The 17,906-nt window shown below is 34.6% G+C and overlaps 2 long non-coding RNA genes across 2 annotated transcripts; both read right to left on the reverse strand.

Annotated features, from left to right (window-relative positions):
* Nucleotides 1-14,416: 14,416 nt before the first annotated feature.
* Nucleotides 14,417-15,303, reverse strand: LOC113753940. Its single transcript, XR_003465110.1, has 2 exons — nt 15,099-15,303; nt 14,417-14,966 (listed from the first exon to the last, which is right to left on the reverse strand). It is a non-coding gene; the product is annotated as an uncharacterized LOC113753940 (long non-coding RNA).
* A 1,582-nt stretch (nt 15,304-16,885) lies between these two features.
* On the reverse strand, nt 16,886-17,906 carry LOC113753291. The gene is made up of 2 exons (XR_003465015.1): nt 17,340-17,906; nt 16,886-17,186 (listed from the first exon to the last, which is right to left on the reverse strand). It is a non-coding gene; the product is annotated as an uncharacterized LOC113753291 (long non-coding RNA).

Below are 17,906 nucleotides of genomic sequence, written 5' to 3' on the forward strand. Positions count from 1 at the left end.
ACCATAACATCTTCCTCTGTTTTCCCTTGTTGCTTAGACTTTCAGTTAACGAAATTGAGCTTCAATTGTGATCTGCTCGGAACTCGGTTCCCCATCAAAATCCCCTGCTTCCTGTCACACCCTAAGGATTTTCTACTTTTTTTTTCTACTTGATCACCAGCTCAGTTGGTTTTCTTCATTTGCCTGCGGAAGGAAAGGATAGAATATCATTAGTGAAGCTGAAATTGGCAAACTATATAATGGTCTTGTGCGTTTTTCTTGCTAAGCTGCAATTGTGCCTTTTTGTTTTCTGTTTATTCCCTGTCCAGTTTGTATCAGTGAATATACTGAAATTCAACGGAATCTTATAGTTTCAATCTTTGCTCACATATTTATCAAATTTAATCATTCCATTCATTTAGCAGGTGCTACGTAGCCATGGGCCAATATTAGCATTTTTTCTATGGTTTGGCCCAATTCTAGCAAGCTAACAATTTGTATTTTAAGTTGCGACTGACTGACTATTATATTTTGAAGTACTATATCAATCAGGCCCATTTTGAGTTCACTCTGATTGACCGATTGTGGGCTCATACTACATTTTTTTCCCCCTTTGTTCCTCCCTCTAGTGATACAGTACAGTCGATCGTGACGCTAGGAACTTAGTTGGATATACGAGTGTGTTTGGATAATAAATTATTTATAATAATTTTGTGAAAAAATAATGTAACATTTTTTTGATATAATATATGTGAGATAAAAATGTGATTGAAAAATACGTTGATGATGTAAGCAAATCAGCGCTTGTAAATAAGGCGGAAATAATGTGTAATCAAAACACACTTAATATTACTTTTACAAATAAAACTTTAGATGTATTTAACAGGAGCCTAATAAACATTAGTTATGATGATATTTAAATCACATCTAGCCTAATATGTGAATGTACATACTAATAATTGTTACCCTACATTGCATTTATGAACTTTTATTAGTTAACTATCCATTTACAAGAAAAAAGGTCTTTTTATTTCTAAATTATAACTATATTTTCATGAGTGCTGGTGAACACTTATTAGGTGCTCAAGTGTCTTTTGATTTTTTCGTTCTTTTTCTCTTTTTCTTTTTCAAATTTGCCTGCATAGCTTTGTATGCTTGTATATTAACAACCAAACCAATGATAACATCACAGTCTCATTGGTTGTAGGAGCCATCATTACATTAATCTGCATATTAAAGTGGGAACTACAGTCCCTTGTTGAGGAAGCGTTAAAATCAAGCTCTTGGACTGATTGTAGTGTCTGGAATTAGGAAGCATGATACAAGCATATCCCAGAATACAAACCAAGATCTGGGGTGCCCAAAAAAAGGAAAAAAATTTCGTACTTAGATGCTTTTATAGTTCATTTAAAGCACTACCCAAGTGCAACACTTAAAGACACTTCTAGCAAACTAATTTTTTTTTTTTTTTTTTGACATGATACATACTCCTGCTTTATATTAAGGGGGAGGGGTAGATTCAAATGAGCTAAGGGAAAACTCGAAATAATCTAACCACTACCGGATCAAACGGGCGCTTTTACATCAGCTGGTAAAACTTCCAGAAAATCTTGGAGATGAATGTAAGCCTCAAGACTACTCTAAAAGCCAACTACTCTAAAGATAGTTGGTTTCTAGCAAACTAATCAATACGAGGTGATTTGGACTGTCATATAGAGCACAAGTTTCACAAGAAGGTAATCAACTTGATCAAGATTTGCAGGAGGCAATAGGAGTTACCCAAAAAAGTTCATCTAAACTTTTCAGGAAAATCAAGGGAGCTAAAGGGACAAAAAAAAAAAAAGGGATTTCTTCGGGGGGTGAAACCAAACTCGTTATGGTTCAGAATTCAGACAACCGAAACAGATTTTCTGGGTGATATTGATCTCTTTTTGAACTTTCCAAAGCCATAGGTTTAGTAGCATCTCCAGGCGATACGTTCTTTAAATGGATCTTCAGTACTGATTCAGAACCCTGGTGATTCGATTGAAAAATCGCAGTAAAGTTACTAGACTAGTAAGTGACTAGTTATTCCAAATTTCAATGTACTTAAATTCATTCCAGCTATACTCAGAACTGGATTAATTAGCTCTTATCTGGATTCAATAAAGGCTAATTAACATAGCCTGCAACAGTACAACTACTTGGTGGTTGGGATAGTTAGCTGGTGCAGAATCCAGGTACCCAATAGCCATAGAGAGACGGCACAAAACTAGCAGTCCCATCACCGTGCAACACTAGTACTAGTACTAGTACAGTTTATTTCATTGCAGTGTTCAATCACTCCATGAATGGTAAAAGCGAAAAGGAGATGCATAGCTGAGAAAAGAAGAAATTATTAATTTGCTGCTGGACCGTATGCTGCTAAATGGGTAACAAGAAGTTGTAAAACACCTAGTCTTTAATGCTCAAGATAGGTGCAATTAATTTTCTTCTCCTGAAAAGAGGGAACGTTTTTCTTGTGATTGGATTGTACTTGGACACTTGGGGTTCTTCATTTTTTCTCAAAAAACAAATATAATAGTAACAGTAATTATTTCTTTCTTTCTTTCTTTCTTTTTTCACAGTATAAGAGTTTCTTTCTTTCGCAGTACAAAGGTGGATGGCCATGTTGGCTGCATTTGCACCTAAACTTTTGACTATGGAAAAAATTAGTAGAATATATGTATGCTTTCATTGGTCGCAGGCATAAAATACGTTTGATACACCATATGCATGTATGCTTTCCAAGCCGTCCCTTTTTTTTTTTTTTGGGTTTTCGTTTACATGTAATGAAGTTTCTCTCAACATTTCACTAATTTTATTGTTGTGCCATATACGAATTAATTTCTTCTTTACGAAGTGATGTTAAATCCTCTAACGTTACCATTTTAAATCTATGATGAGTTATACAATCATGGAAAACATCATTTTGCTTGCCCTTTCTTGCAATAAGAATTTTTTGAGTCATCTTTTCTCATTATGGAAAGAAACTATATCCCACTATCCTTGTAAGGGCACAAACAAATATGCCCTTCACTATGAAGGAAGCGTAAATGAAGAACAAACTGCTCTTTTCCTCTTAAATCTCAAGTTGAAATGAAGCAACCTTCAAGCATGGAGTCGGGATTATAGTGGAGCTCAATTACGAAGGATATTGCATGATTGTATCACAACAAAGGAAAAAAAAAAGTATTTGCTCAATAACCATGAAAATAATTTCATAACCATAAAAGCAAATGGACACATTTTCTCTTAACATCAAGAACATAAGTACCCCAATACAAATAGTAATAGAGAGTACATGATACGTGTAAGTGATGCATGCCCGGCTGCATAACCAACTCTCCATAGTCCACAAGTCCATAACCCCAAATCTTAGAACCTCTACACAAAAACTACCAACCTTTACTAATCAAAGCCAAAATAAGCTGCCTTGTATGCATCTCTTACATCCCATGTTTTATATGTCACTAACCATACCCAAAAGAAGGAAAAAAAAGAGCCAGAGGAGGACTAAAAACTAATAAAGGATTAGTAAACAAGAAGAAGGTTCAAACATCATATTGGAAATATATAAGACCTAAATTAAGGTAAACTCGGACCGCTACCCTCAATTCCCCGCAATGCAATATATCGGTCTCCCAATTCTGCCCTTTCTACCAAAAAGCTAGAAACTCGGGAGAGCGAAATTGCAAAGCCTTTGTTGTTCAGGAGATCACCAGCTTGCCATAGCTAAACAAGGGTTCTCCTCTTCCTCCGGCGCGGCCGCCATCTTGCACTTCCTCCATAGAAGTCACAGGACCTCCACAAGTGGCCACCAATCATTGTGTAATACTAAGAAAAGATGAACGGCCAAAGTCCTAAAGCAAAATGGGGTGCTAGAGGAAAATGGCCAAAGTTGGCTAAGCTAGCAAAAGAAAGTGAAACTACTGGAGAATAAAAATAAAGTTCACGTAGGTATGAAAGAAGGGGACATGATGGGTCGTATATAAAGGCGAGATTGTAGTAGTAGTAGCTTTGCCTTTTAGTTGGATGTGATAGAATCATAGAAGTGAGAGTGGGATTTACGGGCTGATTTTTTTTGGAGGGGTTGTATTGATTATGGGAATTAGAGTAATTAATGAATTTGATGGTCCATGGATTGAAGAAGTTGTAGTAGCAGTCCTAGTGTGGAAATTCTAGTCTAAGGTGCTGGTTAAGGGCATGTTTGTGGGGAATGCAAAAAACTCCACTAACTCGATTTCCAAGGCTCTTGGAATTTTCATATTATTCCCATGGACGAGAAGAAAAGTGGCACTTGATGGGGTTGGTTTGTCTGTGTTGTGAACGTGGCTCATCTCACTTTTGGTAATATTTGTTGGCTCAATTTCTTATCTATCAGCCTCACTCAAGACAAAAGTCTCTTCATGACCAACTTTTTAGTTTTTATTACCTTATTATTGAGTGTGTGTTTGAAATGTGGACTGTTATGGAGATTAGAGAATGATGGTTAACAGTAGTCTTGTAGAATGTGAGAGAATTCGGAAGCATGCAATTTGAGTTGAAAAAATAGACTAAACAACTTTTCGCCTATGTGTTCATTTTTTTTCTTTTTTCGAAAAGCAACAATCTAACATCTAAAGCTTAATATTTTCTTTAGGTATAAATGCACAATATAGGTAAAGAAGAAAAGTTTTATATTTATCCCTGTAGCCCACCTCATCTAGTATGAATACTAGTCAGTTAATCATGAAATTCATAATTTGATTCTCCGATCCTCTTATTTCACCATTCCTTTTGTAAGATTTGAAGTCTTCCTAAAAGAACATATTATTGTTATCAAAATATTTCAATATTTGCATGTATAAGAAAGTACTAATTCGAAATAAGTCTTCCCCAAATGTCCCATGAACTCTCTACTTCCACTGAATTACCTTGTGCCTCTGCTGTTGTGCAGGCTAGATGAATTGAACCACCATTAGCTGAGCAGCAAAATCAGGAACTACTTTCTTTTCTTGTAATGTGTAGCTGATGAAACACTTTCTTGTTTTCATTTTTTTCAATTTCCCTCTAGGGTAATGTAGAAAGAGGATAGTTGGACTGGAACCGCATCAACGGTGAAGGGTCGTAGTAGCGTGCCAACTGAGCTTGACATTACATGCACAAGTTATCCTTTTCTATATTTTAGGAAATTCATAAGCCCATTTGTTTACGCAAATCTGGAAAAAGGTTGAATTCAGCAAGCACGAGTTGAAACCTTTGAAGAGAAAAAAGAAAAAGAAAAAGAGTGTATACAGAAAAGGTGCAATAATGTGATTAGTGCTACGGGGGAAAAGTCATTCCCCTAGAAAATAGTCATATAACTTGATATAAACGGCAAACATGATGAGGGTTATTTCGTATTCTAAACCAAGTAGTAGCAGTATTGGTCGTTGATTGATGAAAGACACAAGAGTCTTACTATATAATTATTTCGAATTGAGTTGGAATGATTATTGGATGGTAAGATTTTCTGTGGATGCACGTAAAGAATAATGCAACAACGCGTCTATACATGCATTCCAAAAGTCCAAAGCAAGAAAAAGAAATTTCTTGATTCTGATCGATTCCTCCTATGGGGAGTCGTAAGTCGATGCGAGAGTGGATTGACTGAAAATTAGTGGAAGACTTTTACCGCCTAATGCGTTTGGAGATGAATATGGGAAGACAAATTCATGATGCATGGCCTCGACAAATTCCTTCAAAATATCCACCACCTTGTTTGAATTCCAATTTTCGTAGAAAAATTCAGTCGACGTATTTTTCAATTAATTTTTTATTTTATATGCATCAATGAATTAGAACATATATATTTTTACAGAACTTTTAAAAATTTGCAATCCAAATGGGGTTGTAGAGCCGAAGAGCAGGAGCGGCATAAGGCATAAAAGGGTTTAATCTAGGTTATAGGAGAATATCTCATGATTCATAATGTAACATGGCTTGAGTGAGAATTTATTTCAATCTCAAGTTGTGAGTTGAAATTCTCCAACCTTGTAACATGGCTTTGGCTATGTGACTTAATTAATGGTGAATTAGTATGAGCATGACATGACATTAGGATAGACTCATTGTTGATTTGCAAAATCTTTCTTGTTCAGAACAGCAAAATCCCCACGGGATTGGGGTTAAGGAAAAACTCCATGAACAGATAATAGAAAACAAACATTTTGTCAAACAACAGCAACGCAGACAGTTGAAAATTCACACTACTTGTAATCTTTTCTATTGACTGGGTAGATAAGTGTAGAAATCCCTACTGCCTACTCCTCCTTTTTGGTTCCAAGATACTTTAGGGATGTTGCGACATAAAACACCCTTTCTAGATTTGGTGGATTTAGCTTTGAAATGAAGAAGGCTAAAAACAGTAGAAATAATGGTTTGTTATCCCTTTTCTTCCGGTGGATTTGTCCATCAGATGAAAAAGCACAGCAAATGCAAAAGCTGAAAGTCGCAAGTCAGCGATTAGCTAGATTCTCTCTCGTTCCATGAAAAATAAAGAAGAAAAAAAAAACTTTCTTTTGCATGGATAATACTGTGGTTGCCAGTTTGGTGGTGGTGGAGCTGCTGCTGCTGCTAATGACAACCAAAAAGTTGATGTGTAGTGTCTTCCTCATTAATTCAGAACACTTTTTTCCACACTTTTACTCACAGCTAAAAACCTCGTAAAAGCATCTTGTTCTTGACCCACAGACTATATTTTGTTACATCCAATGTTAAGCACTGATAAAAGTTCTGTATAGTACAGTTTAAAGAAAACACGATTCTAGATGAAACTTTTCTTTTGCCCAAAGAAACACTAAAAAAAGTGCACCTTGTTTCTTCTTCAAAAATAGGGGGCGGAGCCACCTTGTGATGAGCGTGGGCAATTGCCCTCCACCATCACCCCAAAATTTAGCAAGATTTACTCTAATAAAAATAGGCTTGAAAGCTTTTTAAATTAGTACTCCATTAAGTTTTTCATACAATTACCACCCTCAATTTTGAAAAACATGTCTTTTTCTCCCTTGATGTTTGCCTCTTATAATTACAAAATAATACTACAAAAAAAAAAAAAGAAGAGGGCGGTTCTGTAGTTGGATTCAACTATGGCAGTGCTAGCTGAAGAGGAAGATGATATCATCAGCTTGGTGATCCCTTCGTCAACTAGAAAATTCTGAGAGTTCTTGATTCAATGATAATATGATTTGATTAATCTCCAAAGTTGACTCTATACATATTTTTCCCATGATAAAGTTATGATCAAATGGGGCCATGGTTGAAACCTCGAAAAGCCTAAAGCCACCTGCTAGACATCTGTTTATCTTGCTTTAGGCTTTAATTAGTGCTCCACTTCTTCGCCTGGAAAATGAAATGAATCTCAGCCGTCCTTGAATCCTATGCCTCCCCATTGGCCATCGTGATTGACTCTATGATTGCCACCATTCATCATCACTGCGCCAATTTTGCGTCATAAATACCTGTTACGTACTCTCCATCATCAGTCCTTGAATCCTACCGATGAACTATTTGCAATTTTGCTACAGCAATCACACAGAAGCAATGTGTCATTTTCTGGCTAAAACCTTGAATCTTTTTTCATTTTACTAATTTTAAATGGATTCCATGTATGTAGGAGGGACAAGCAATGAATTTTGGAAAAGGCAAAAAAAGTGGAACAAGATTTACCTAATTTACAAGGGCTTCTTTTTAAAAAAAATTTCAGCCATTTTCCGGATGAATTTAAGGAATGAGAAAAAAGGAGAGATTTGAATTTAGAATTTCTAATTCATGAACCTATGACATGGTTCCATTACTTTTGGAACTAAAATGATTCCAATGTATAAAGAGCCAAATTATGAATTCACCACACGTGTTATTTAGGCAACAGATTACCTTTTCTCTTTCAGATTATTAACTCCATTATTAATTTCAGATTCTTAATTGAGTACGAGAAGTCATCATAAAATGTTGGATAAACATTCACTAATGAGTGGCGTTTGAATATTCATATTCTTGTTCAGTTCCTTCGAAAATGATGACAAGTTACATCAAATACTTAAATTGGTTCATTTCTTCTAAAAGAAAAAGAAAAAGAAAAAGAAAAAGAAATCAAATCTCCTAAGTTTAAATTTTACTAACAAATACTGACGCAGGTAATTAGAAATTCTAAACCAAAGAGAAAAGCTGTCCTCAGCTTTAAAAGAAGAGAATGTTCGATGCAAATTGATTAATAGTAGCAAGCTTCATGAATGATACTACAATTTATACTGCACTTGTATTTTAGTCATTGAAAAAAGCGCTGAAAAAAAGTAATCATACAAATTATACACTTGGTCATCCATGGTTCATCAACATTGCAGAATAGCCATTGATGATTAGTAATGTGGGTTAATTAATGACTCATTTGCAATCATCATTTTTTTTTTGACTTATATGCAATCATCATTTTTTAGAAACTAATTGAAGAGATAATAGATGAATTCAACATTTTGACCTAGCCCCCTTGGGGCTTTCTAGTTTCTAGCCTCTAGTATAGCCCCCTTGGTGTTTCATGCTTAAGTTTATTCATCGAAGGAAAACCATATCTTTGATCACAAATGACAAATGCAGCAAACTTGATTTGACCACTTGAATCTCTTCTTGTCTGCTTTGTTCAATGATACAAAATCTATCCCACCCTTTTATTTGTTCCTTGTTTCACTTTTCACATCTTGGTATCTTTGACAATCTTTGGATTATCTCATTGTTGCCCAAAAACCCCAAAAAAAAAGAAAAAGAAAAAAGGGCTTAGTTATTGAAGTATGACTGCATCAAAATAGTAACTCGCAAGTTTCCCAAGCTGAATCCACAAATTCTCTACTCTTGTAAACAGATTCATATTTGTTTCAACTTTTTTTCCAAGTTTATATCGTAGATTGAAATTTGCTGTTTGAATTAAGTTGTGCCCTAAATTAAACCCCAGGGAAAAAAAAAAGCAAAAATGAACAAAAATGAAAATTTGGAATATCCAAAGTAAAAAGAACGGTCTAATTGAGAAACAAAATGGAAAAGAAAAAAGGAAAAGGTAAGAAACAAAAAGATGAAGAATCAAGTGAAAAACATGGGCATAGCAGAATACTTAAACTTGAAGGCAAAAACCTTGGAACGTGATGCTTACGAGGCTGAGCAGCGCGTTGGAAAGCAGCTAGCATCGGCAGGTAAAATAAAATGTGAAAAAATCAATCATTAGATACTCGACGGCCTAATCTACGCCTCATGTCTCGTCGGCAAAATCTAAAATCCAAACAAAAGCTCTCCAAAGTCCCAACTGTCCACTCGCTGTCCCGTCTTGGGTAGACACATAGCGGCGCGTGAGCCTTGGGACTCTAACTTCCCCAACATTTTTCTAACGGGTCCCACCCACATAAGATAGGAACAACTCTCCCTGTTTTAGCCGTTTCAAGCTGGCCAGAGACTGCTGCTTTTGCCTTTTCCATCTTTTTTCTTGTTTTTATTTTCTTCCTTCTCCTTTTTTATCTTTTCTAGTTTTTTATCAAGACAAAAGGCCAGAAGAACTAAATTATTTATTTGCATCACAATTATAATTTTCAATCAACTTATCATCCTTCCAATAACCCTTTTATCTTACACGCATCATATCATAAAAATTGCTACGGTAATTATTTCATACAATTCAAATGATCTATAATCCAAACACACTTATTTCACTGTCTCTCTCTTTTTCTTTTCTTCACTTGAGTTCTGAAGTTTCTGTATATATAGAAAATTTTTGATCTAGTGATTCTTTTTTTAGTACTAGGAGGCACACTCAATGTGTGTGCAATTAATAAAAACATATTAAAATGATTCAAAATTTTTTTTTGTTGGAAAGTAGTAATTTAAAAAAATTCAACTCTTTTAAGATTTTAGTAAAGTTGTAGTTCTTTTTTGGTTACGGAAGTGTTAATTAATTTAACAATATATGGAGTGATTGTGGAAAAACAAGTAGTTGAAATGATCTTTAGCAATAAAGATAAATTAGATAATACATTAAGGATTAATCTTCTATACACTGACAGTATATATACTTTTACCATTTGATACATAATATATAATTTAAATTTGAAATTCAAATTCAATTTTTGCATATGTGCCACAATTTCTTTTCACCAAATTCATCCCTCTTGCTTTATATATAGTGTAAGATTCACCTTTCTAATTGAACATTTTTTTTAATGCTAATACCACTCCATATGCACTAACAGTTCTTACTTGGATTAATTCCACTTGGCTGTCAAAATAGCCTAGTTACATTATTGTAGAACGTCTATAATGGTCTTCTAAATTCTAATCCAACTGAAGGAAAATTTGGAAAATCTATTTATGTCTGGATGTGTTATGTACATTGAAAGCTGGAAAACCAATAAGGATAACAAATAGAGAAATGAGCATAATCTGTGCTCATCTCTCGCTTAAATTATTAACCATAAGAAAATTGATGGAAGAGAAGAAACGGCATGCCAACTTCTATGATGAATATTGAACTGATTGATTATCTATCACATATGACTTTTATTAATTCAAGACATCCTTATTTCAACATATAAATTTTAATTTTTTTTCTTTTTTACCTCCCTGTCTTTAATTTACCCATTTTAAGACCGCATAGCTTGCCACAGTCCCAAAAAAAAAAAAAAAAAGAAAAACCTCATACCATACTCCAATGACACGTTCATAGACACATAAGACACATATTCCTGTGCTAAAATTGGAGTTGCAACAACCGAAAATGCACGCCAAAGCATTGGATCCAGTACCTTTTTCTTGACACTGTTGGTAGTGTGAGTGGGTTGGTGGTGGAAGAGAATTGAGGGCGGCCTCCCCATGCATGCATTCCCTTTTTGCGTTCTTTTCTTTCTTCGCATAATTATCTACTGCTACTCATGCCTTGCATTTCTGAATTCGAGTAGAAACTTCAACTGGGATGCTAAAATGATTGGGTAATCTATTACATAGCACAAGCTCCATAATGGGTCCCCTATCAATTATCATCCTCTTTCATTTTCTTCGAGTTTTTTGTCATCTTCAGGCTGTGCCATCGCCATTCTTTTGGAGTACTAGTTTATTTGTGCCTCGTGCGATGCAGGAGGGTGCCCAACTTTTGGTGAAATTATTAGTTGTGTGTATGTGAGGAGGTAAGAGTGGGTGTATGGGAATTTGATGATGGAAGAGTGGTAGTTCAACATAAGTAAGGACATTGTTTTATAGTAATATGTACATTACCAAAAGTTGGTCATTACAGGATAGAAAATTCAAACAAAGAGTTGTAAACAAAAGCACTATTTACATTAGCAAAAGTAGGTGGTTGCATGGTAGAAAACTAATGTCAATAGCTATAGTAAAACTATAAGTGATAAATAAATTCATTTAACTAAATTTATTTATACCCGCTCATGAATAAATAGATATGGGTATCTTAAGTTTGTACATATGAATATTATTAGGTAACTCATCAAACCCAATTAATCCATTTAGAATTGTCTTCTCCCAAACCACCTCTCTTCCCCTACCCATTTTTTTCCAGATTTTTTATTTTGTCATGATATTAACTACTTTTGTTTCATTATTATTATTATTTGTTGATTTTATCTTATCATTTTATTTTCTCTTAGTTTGTTAATTTACTCATTTTTCAGTATTACCAATTTATGACAAATTTTAGTTTCTTTTCCTACCTTTCCAAAATGAAAATTTTAATTTACACACGAAAAAATGCTAGGAGTTCAAAATTTTTGGATTAAACTTTATGTTAACTTTTATAGTACTTAGTTCAAAATTTTATATTCTTATTGTTCAATTATTAAATAGTTTGTAATTTTGTGACATAGAGTACGGATGAAAAAAAATTGGTAATTAGGCTTATTGAACATTATAAATAAATATTTAAAACTAATGATGGGTGCAAAGGGTGGTATAAATTGATAACTTAGTTTGCAAAAATGAATTTAAATGAGTTTACAAAAAATTAAAATAAATGGGTTATAAATGGGTAATTGGGTTACCCAATTCATTTTTTGACTTATTCATTTATACCCATCTAATTAAATTGATATAAATGGGTTGACTCACTTATACTCATTATCCATTTTAACCAACCTAAATCTGTCCAAATCATCCATTTTGACACCTCTATGCAAAACATAAGTGGGGTACATGCATAGATGGGGGAGAAGAGATTGCCAGCACAAAAAACACTAGTCTATATTTGCATTTGGAGCATTTTAAACAGACATGCAACTTCACTCATAGGGCACAACAAAATCAATGTACCACTAACCCAACTCAATCTGTACAATACTAACATGTTAAGGTGAAAATTCCAAATTTAGCCACCTAGTCATAGGATCCATAGGGGACCATGACTGCTGCTCAAATTCATAAGCCAACTCCCTTTTTTATACCTTTTAGGATATAATACAAGGTGACCGAAGAAGAAGAAAAAGAAAAAGTAAAGAAAAGCTAATTCGGATGTCTACTCTAATTTTTTTCGTCATGTGATACGTTGTTTGTATTGTAGTTTTCATAGAAAAATTTTTATACATTTCAATCACCTTTTTATCCCACAAATATTAAATCACTACACTAAATTTTTCTACAAAAACTCTTAAAAATAGCTTTTTTTCCTTTCCGTCTTTTTTTTTTTCAAAAATATTTTCCTCTTAGATGAGATTAGAGTGACTTCTGCTAAGATCCGGTTGCATAGTAATTCGCCCTTAACAAAAACTGTTATATTTAGTTTGGAACTCCTATGATGTTGCACGATAAAACAAGAACCGTGCTTGCAAGAAAATTACAAGCTTTAATTGAGTGGGTTGTCGTCAGTCTTCCAATCGAACCCAAAAGAGAGAGTCCACACCAACAGTTTTGGGTCATATGGCTATATGTCCAAGGTGTCATTTGCTGGGCTGGCTTCCATTGAGCGTTCACTGAATTGTTGATGGATTTTAAGTATGAGTTGCTGGAAATGATCACAATATGGAATGCTGGTAGGTGAGAGTATGAGAGTACACTGGCAAAGCAATACATATAGTTGATTGAATGAAATTCTTCACATGTACCATGCAGAATATTTCTTTGTTTGGAAAGAATTTTTTCATAAAAAAATTTCTATACTCTCCGTCAATATATTTTTCAATTATTTTTTTATCTCAAATATATCAAATCGCTACGGTATATTTTCTATAAAAACTTCAAAAAATTGCAATCCAAATACAAATGTTTGGAAATTTGCATTTAGCACTTTTACTCTCCTGCTCAGGTGATGAGCTTTAAAATTAAGTCTTGCCAGTCCAGCTGCTTCCTCATCTCATTAGCCATTACCAACTGTAGAAACGATTTCACTGGAATTGAAACACCCCCCAAATGATGATAACATAAAAGAAGGTGGTTATGAAACAGGGGAAACAGATTCCTTTTATTCTCGTATAGTACAGAGATTCTTCCCTTGACATATTCGCTGTGTTTTTAAACTCGGATCGGACCGGTGCGGTCGAATCGAGAACCGGCCAAATATTCGGTCTGAATTGTTTTTCAAAATCAAAAGACTCAAAACTCGGATTTGACCCCAAAAAATCGAAAAAATTGGTTTACCCGGAGAATTTTTTAAAAAAAGGTTAAACTTTTTCAATATTATGTTTTGACTCCTAAATTGTTAAAACTTATTAATATACCTCAAATATTTCATACTTTATAAATGTTGTCCTAAAATTTGATGTTATTTTTCAATCAAATCCATAGTTTTAATTCTGAACTTATTAATGTTCATTAAACAATATAAATTACTACTTGATTTTTCTAATTTCTTTGTATTTTCTTGTTAAATATATATGAAACATCAAATATATATAAATATACCTTTATTAATATTAACATATTTTTAGGTATTTTATATATAATATTTTAATTTTTAAATAATTTTTATTTATCCGATCGAATCCAATTCAACTCTGATCGAACCGGATCGAATCCATTGACCTGCCCTCTAGTTCAGCTGAGTTGATACTCGGTTCGAGTCTAAAAACACAGCATATTGGGACTTCAACAATGGATTTGTTAGGCTCTAAGTCTTGGCCAGCATTCAAATATTCGATTTCTTTTGTAAGGTATGTTCCAAGGACGAAATTTAGTAACCATCCTACTTGTAACTTCCCCAGATGTTCTAGCTAACCATCACTACTACCATACTTGTTATAGAACTTTTTTCTTGAAGGGGTGCAGGTTTTGAATGCACAAATTTGCATCAAGTGGAATATATGAACTGGTTATAGCCCAGAGAATATCGGAGTTTGAAATTGTTTACTTGGATCGATCGGCTGTAATTTGGACATGAGATTCAACTCGTACATCCCCTTTCTTTATTTGGCCAGGCAAATGCTACTGGTGGAAGTTCAGGATTCATTCCAAGTATTTAATCCCCAAAAAATAAAGGCAAAAAAAAAAAACCATCCAGAGGAATTGTATAGCTAATTGTTCATGGATTTCCAAGCCACTTCAGTGAGTGATTTTGAACCAAGTTTAGCATTTGGTTATATGACCTGCTTTAGATTTGGCTTATGTACGTTCAATTTTGTTGCAGAAGCATCTAAATAGAATTTAAAGCCAAGATCTACTCATACTTGTAAGATCTACTTCAATTAGTTCCTGTAGAAATTGAAGTTCCTTCACAAAGTTGTAGTTTTTCATCCTGTGATCCAAGCACCAAAGGTCTTTCCGCCGATAAACCCATATGCTTAAGGTCTCCTGTTCGTCTTTCTCAAGGACAGAGTATTTCTCTTTTTCACTTCCTTTTTTTTTTTCAGAATTTTTCTCAACGATGAATAAGCACGCATGGAAACCAAAAAGATCAGAGAGCTGCTTTTTTTCAAAAAAAAAACCTCAGTAAAACCGGCAGCTTAATTAATATCTTCCACTCTGAGCTGCTAAATTTCCTGCAAGAAGAATCACTTTAGATGATCCTGAAAGATACTAGTAAAAAGTAGTAGCTAGCAATTGCATAATGATAAAAACAAATAAGACCCAAAACAGTAATAATCATGTAGAGCAAGGAGAAGTGAAAATACCACCAGTGCAGAAAGCAGGGGATCAGATGAATTGGATTTAATCAAACAAGCAAGGTAGGGAAAGAAAGGAACCACAGGAAATCATAGGAATGGGCGGGCTAGGAAAGGGATTCACTTTTTAGTCGCTTCCATCCCTAGCAGCCCATTCCCAAAACTTCCTGCAGATCTATCTGCCTTTCCCTCTTACTCAGTAACTCCCACCATGGATTAGCATGGCATGGTGCTTCATGTCCAATATATATGTATAATATATATATATATACACAGATGCAATCCCCCAAAAGAAACTGCTAGGAAATTGATTAGTAGACCTGGTCACCACCACCAACCGGAAAATGGAACCTTTCTTGGAAGTTGGGTGTCTTATCTCTTCTGCTTTTCTTTCCATCACGTGTCTTTGTCCAATTGCCGCTTTGGATGCTCCTTTTCTTTCATAGTAGTACATTATTTAATACCCTGTCCTTGGTGTTTCCAAGTCTTTCTGTCCTTTGCGTTTTCTCTACTCGTGACTACGTGGGCAATGGGCCGCCGCCAGCACCATTCACTGATCTAAGCACACAATAATACTTGTTACCATTACTGTGTGGATTTGACGATTGATTTATGAGCTGTATCTACTTAGTAAAGAATGGAAGGCTTCAAGAGTTATATTAATATGTTGTTTCAATGCATTTGGAGATACAAAATTGCTTAAGAGTTAGAAAAATGATTTAAAAAAAAAAAGAGTTAGAAAAATGAAAATTGAAATATTAGAACAAGTGTCAAGGAGTTCGGTAGTAGTTTTAAAAGTGTGTTTGGATTGCATTTTCCGTCATTTTTCATGGAAAAATTACTGTAGCGATTTGATATATGTGAGGGAAAAAGATGATAGGGAAATGTGATCACGGAAAACGACAATATTTTCCGACGGAAACAAACAATCCAAACACATTGTCGAAATTTCAAGTATCTTTCTCATTGGGTTGGGTGCAGTGTTTTTGCTGAACAATTTCTATAAACTTTTTTATTTTTTTTTATCTCCATGCCCCATGTTTGTCCTGTTGGACAAACAAATTTTTGGTCAAATTTATCTGCTACAAGTATTTTTAACAATTTTAGTTATAATAACATCAAAAATTTTAAATTATTATATTTCAAAATATATAAAAATTTACATACTTCAAAAATTATTTTATAACTTTTACGGTAAAATTTTAGACAAACATAAAAAAAACGGGACTAAGGTTGGGTGTCCAGTGTATTTTTCTTTTCGTTTACTGAAGTAAACCACCCAGTAAGCTGCAAATCAAAACTTACAGCCCACAAGCTGAAGTATGCTCTCATGGTTTTGTTGTAGACCATGGGGGGACTATATGCCCATCAATAAGATTTTAGGTTTGTGCACGTAGGACAATCTCATCACCAAACACAAAGTGAACCAGCAGAATAGCTCTGAAACTACTTAAAAGAGCAATCAAGTCGGGTAGCAAAACAAAACTTAGCTTAATTTTGTAGGGCAGTAAGCTGTGGGTTTATCATGCCTTGCACCTTTATCACAAGCTACTCAACGCTGCACCATTTTGATTTTGAAGGTTTACCATCTTCTCTCCTGACCAATTTTTTACTTTCAGTTTCGGTTTGGGTAGGAATTTTATCCTTAGAACTTCCATAAAACTGGATTTGTGTGATTGAGTTAAAAGGTTATTCAAACTACAAGGTATAGCAATTTTATACTTTCAGTTTCGGTTTGAGTTTTGGTATGTGAAAATGAATCAAAATCACAGCAAGAAAATGAAGGAACCTCCAAGTTCGATCTATAGCACTCCACACTCGCATATATTAAGCTAGCGAAAAAGGCAAAACTAGCGGTCCAATTAACATTTTCAATCATCTTTGCCACAAAATTATTACACCAGCAACGATACAATTGGTTAATCTGGCAAAAAGGAAAAAAAAAATCCAGTCCTATAGCAGCATGTCAATTGCCTAAATCTGGAAGAAATAGTCAAGTCGCTCCAAGGCAGCAGCACCTTATGCCATATCTCATCTCTTTGTGAACTTGTAACAGGTGAATGCCAGGGACCCGTCAAATGATTTTTGACTTGCAAACTTTCAACAAACAATCAACAGGTTAGAACAGCATTTCATAGAAATCGTAAAAAACTTGGAACTTATTCATAATACAAAATGCTCGAGCTAGAAAGAGCTAGACTTGGAAATTTTCTGACAGATTTACATGGACAATTGTACTAAAATACGAACCTGAAACATTTACCTTACCACGCAAGATAGTCAAAGATCAAAGAACCATAGCTAGGTAAGGAAAAGGAAAAGGAGGAACCACATGAAATCATCGGCATGCCCGGAATTGGAAAGGATCCTACTCCAAAGCCCCTAAAACCCTAAACCCAAAATAGAACGAATGAAAAAACAAGGAAAAGAAGAAGACAGTCCATGACCTCAGCTGAACATGCCAGATCCATTCAAGGACAAGGAAAAGAAATGGAGGAACCACATGAAATCATAGGCATGGCTGGCCTCGGTAAGGATTCTCTCCATCCTATCTCCAAACCTAAAAATTTAAGATCGAAAATAGAATTTTTTTAAAAAAACCCATAAAAATAAGAAAGAAAAAAAAAATAAAGTTCCTTTCCAAGCCAGGCGATGCCCACAATTTCCTGCAGATCTAGCTCCGCTTCCATCTTACCCCTTTCTTCCTGAGCTCCAATATCATCCTCTGTACCATAATTTTAAGGGGCAAAAAAAAGAAACAAGCCAAAAACCCGCAAGAGCAAAGAGGGGAAGGGCAAAAACCCTAATCGAGAAGCA

The sequence above is a fragment of the Coffea eugenioides genome, chromosome 11 (assembly GCF_003713205.1).
Source record: "Coffea eugenioides isolate CCC68of chromosome 11, Ceug_1.0, whole genome shotgun sequence".
NCBI lineage: Eukaryota > Viridiplantae > Streptophyta > Magnoliopsida > Gentianales > Rubiaceae > Coffea > Coffea eugenioides.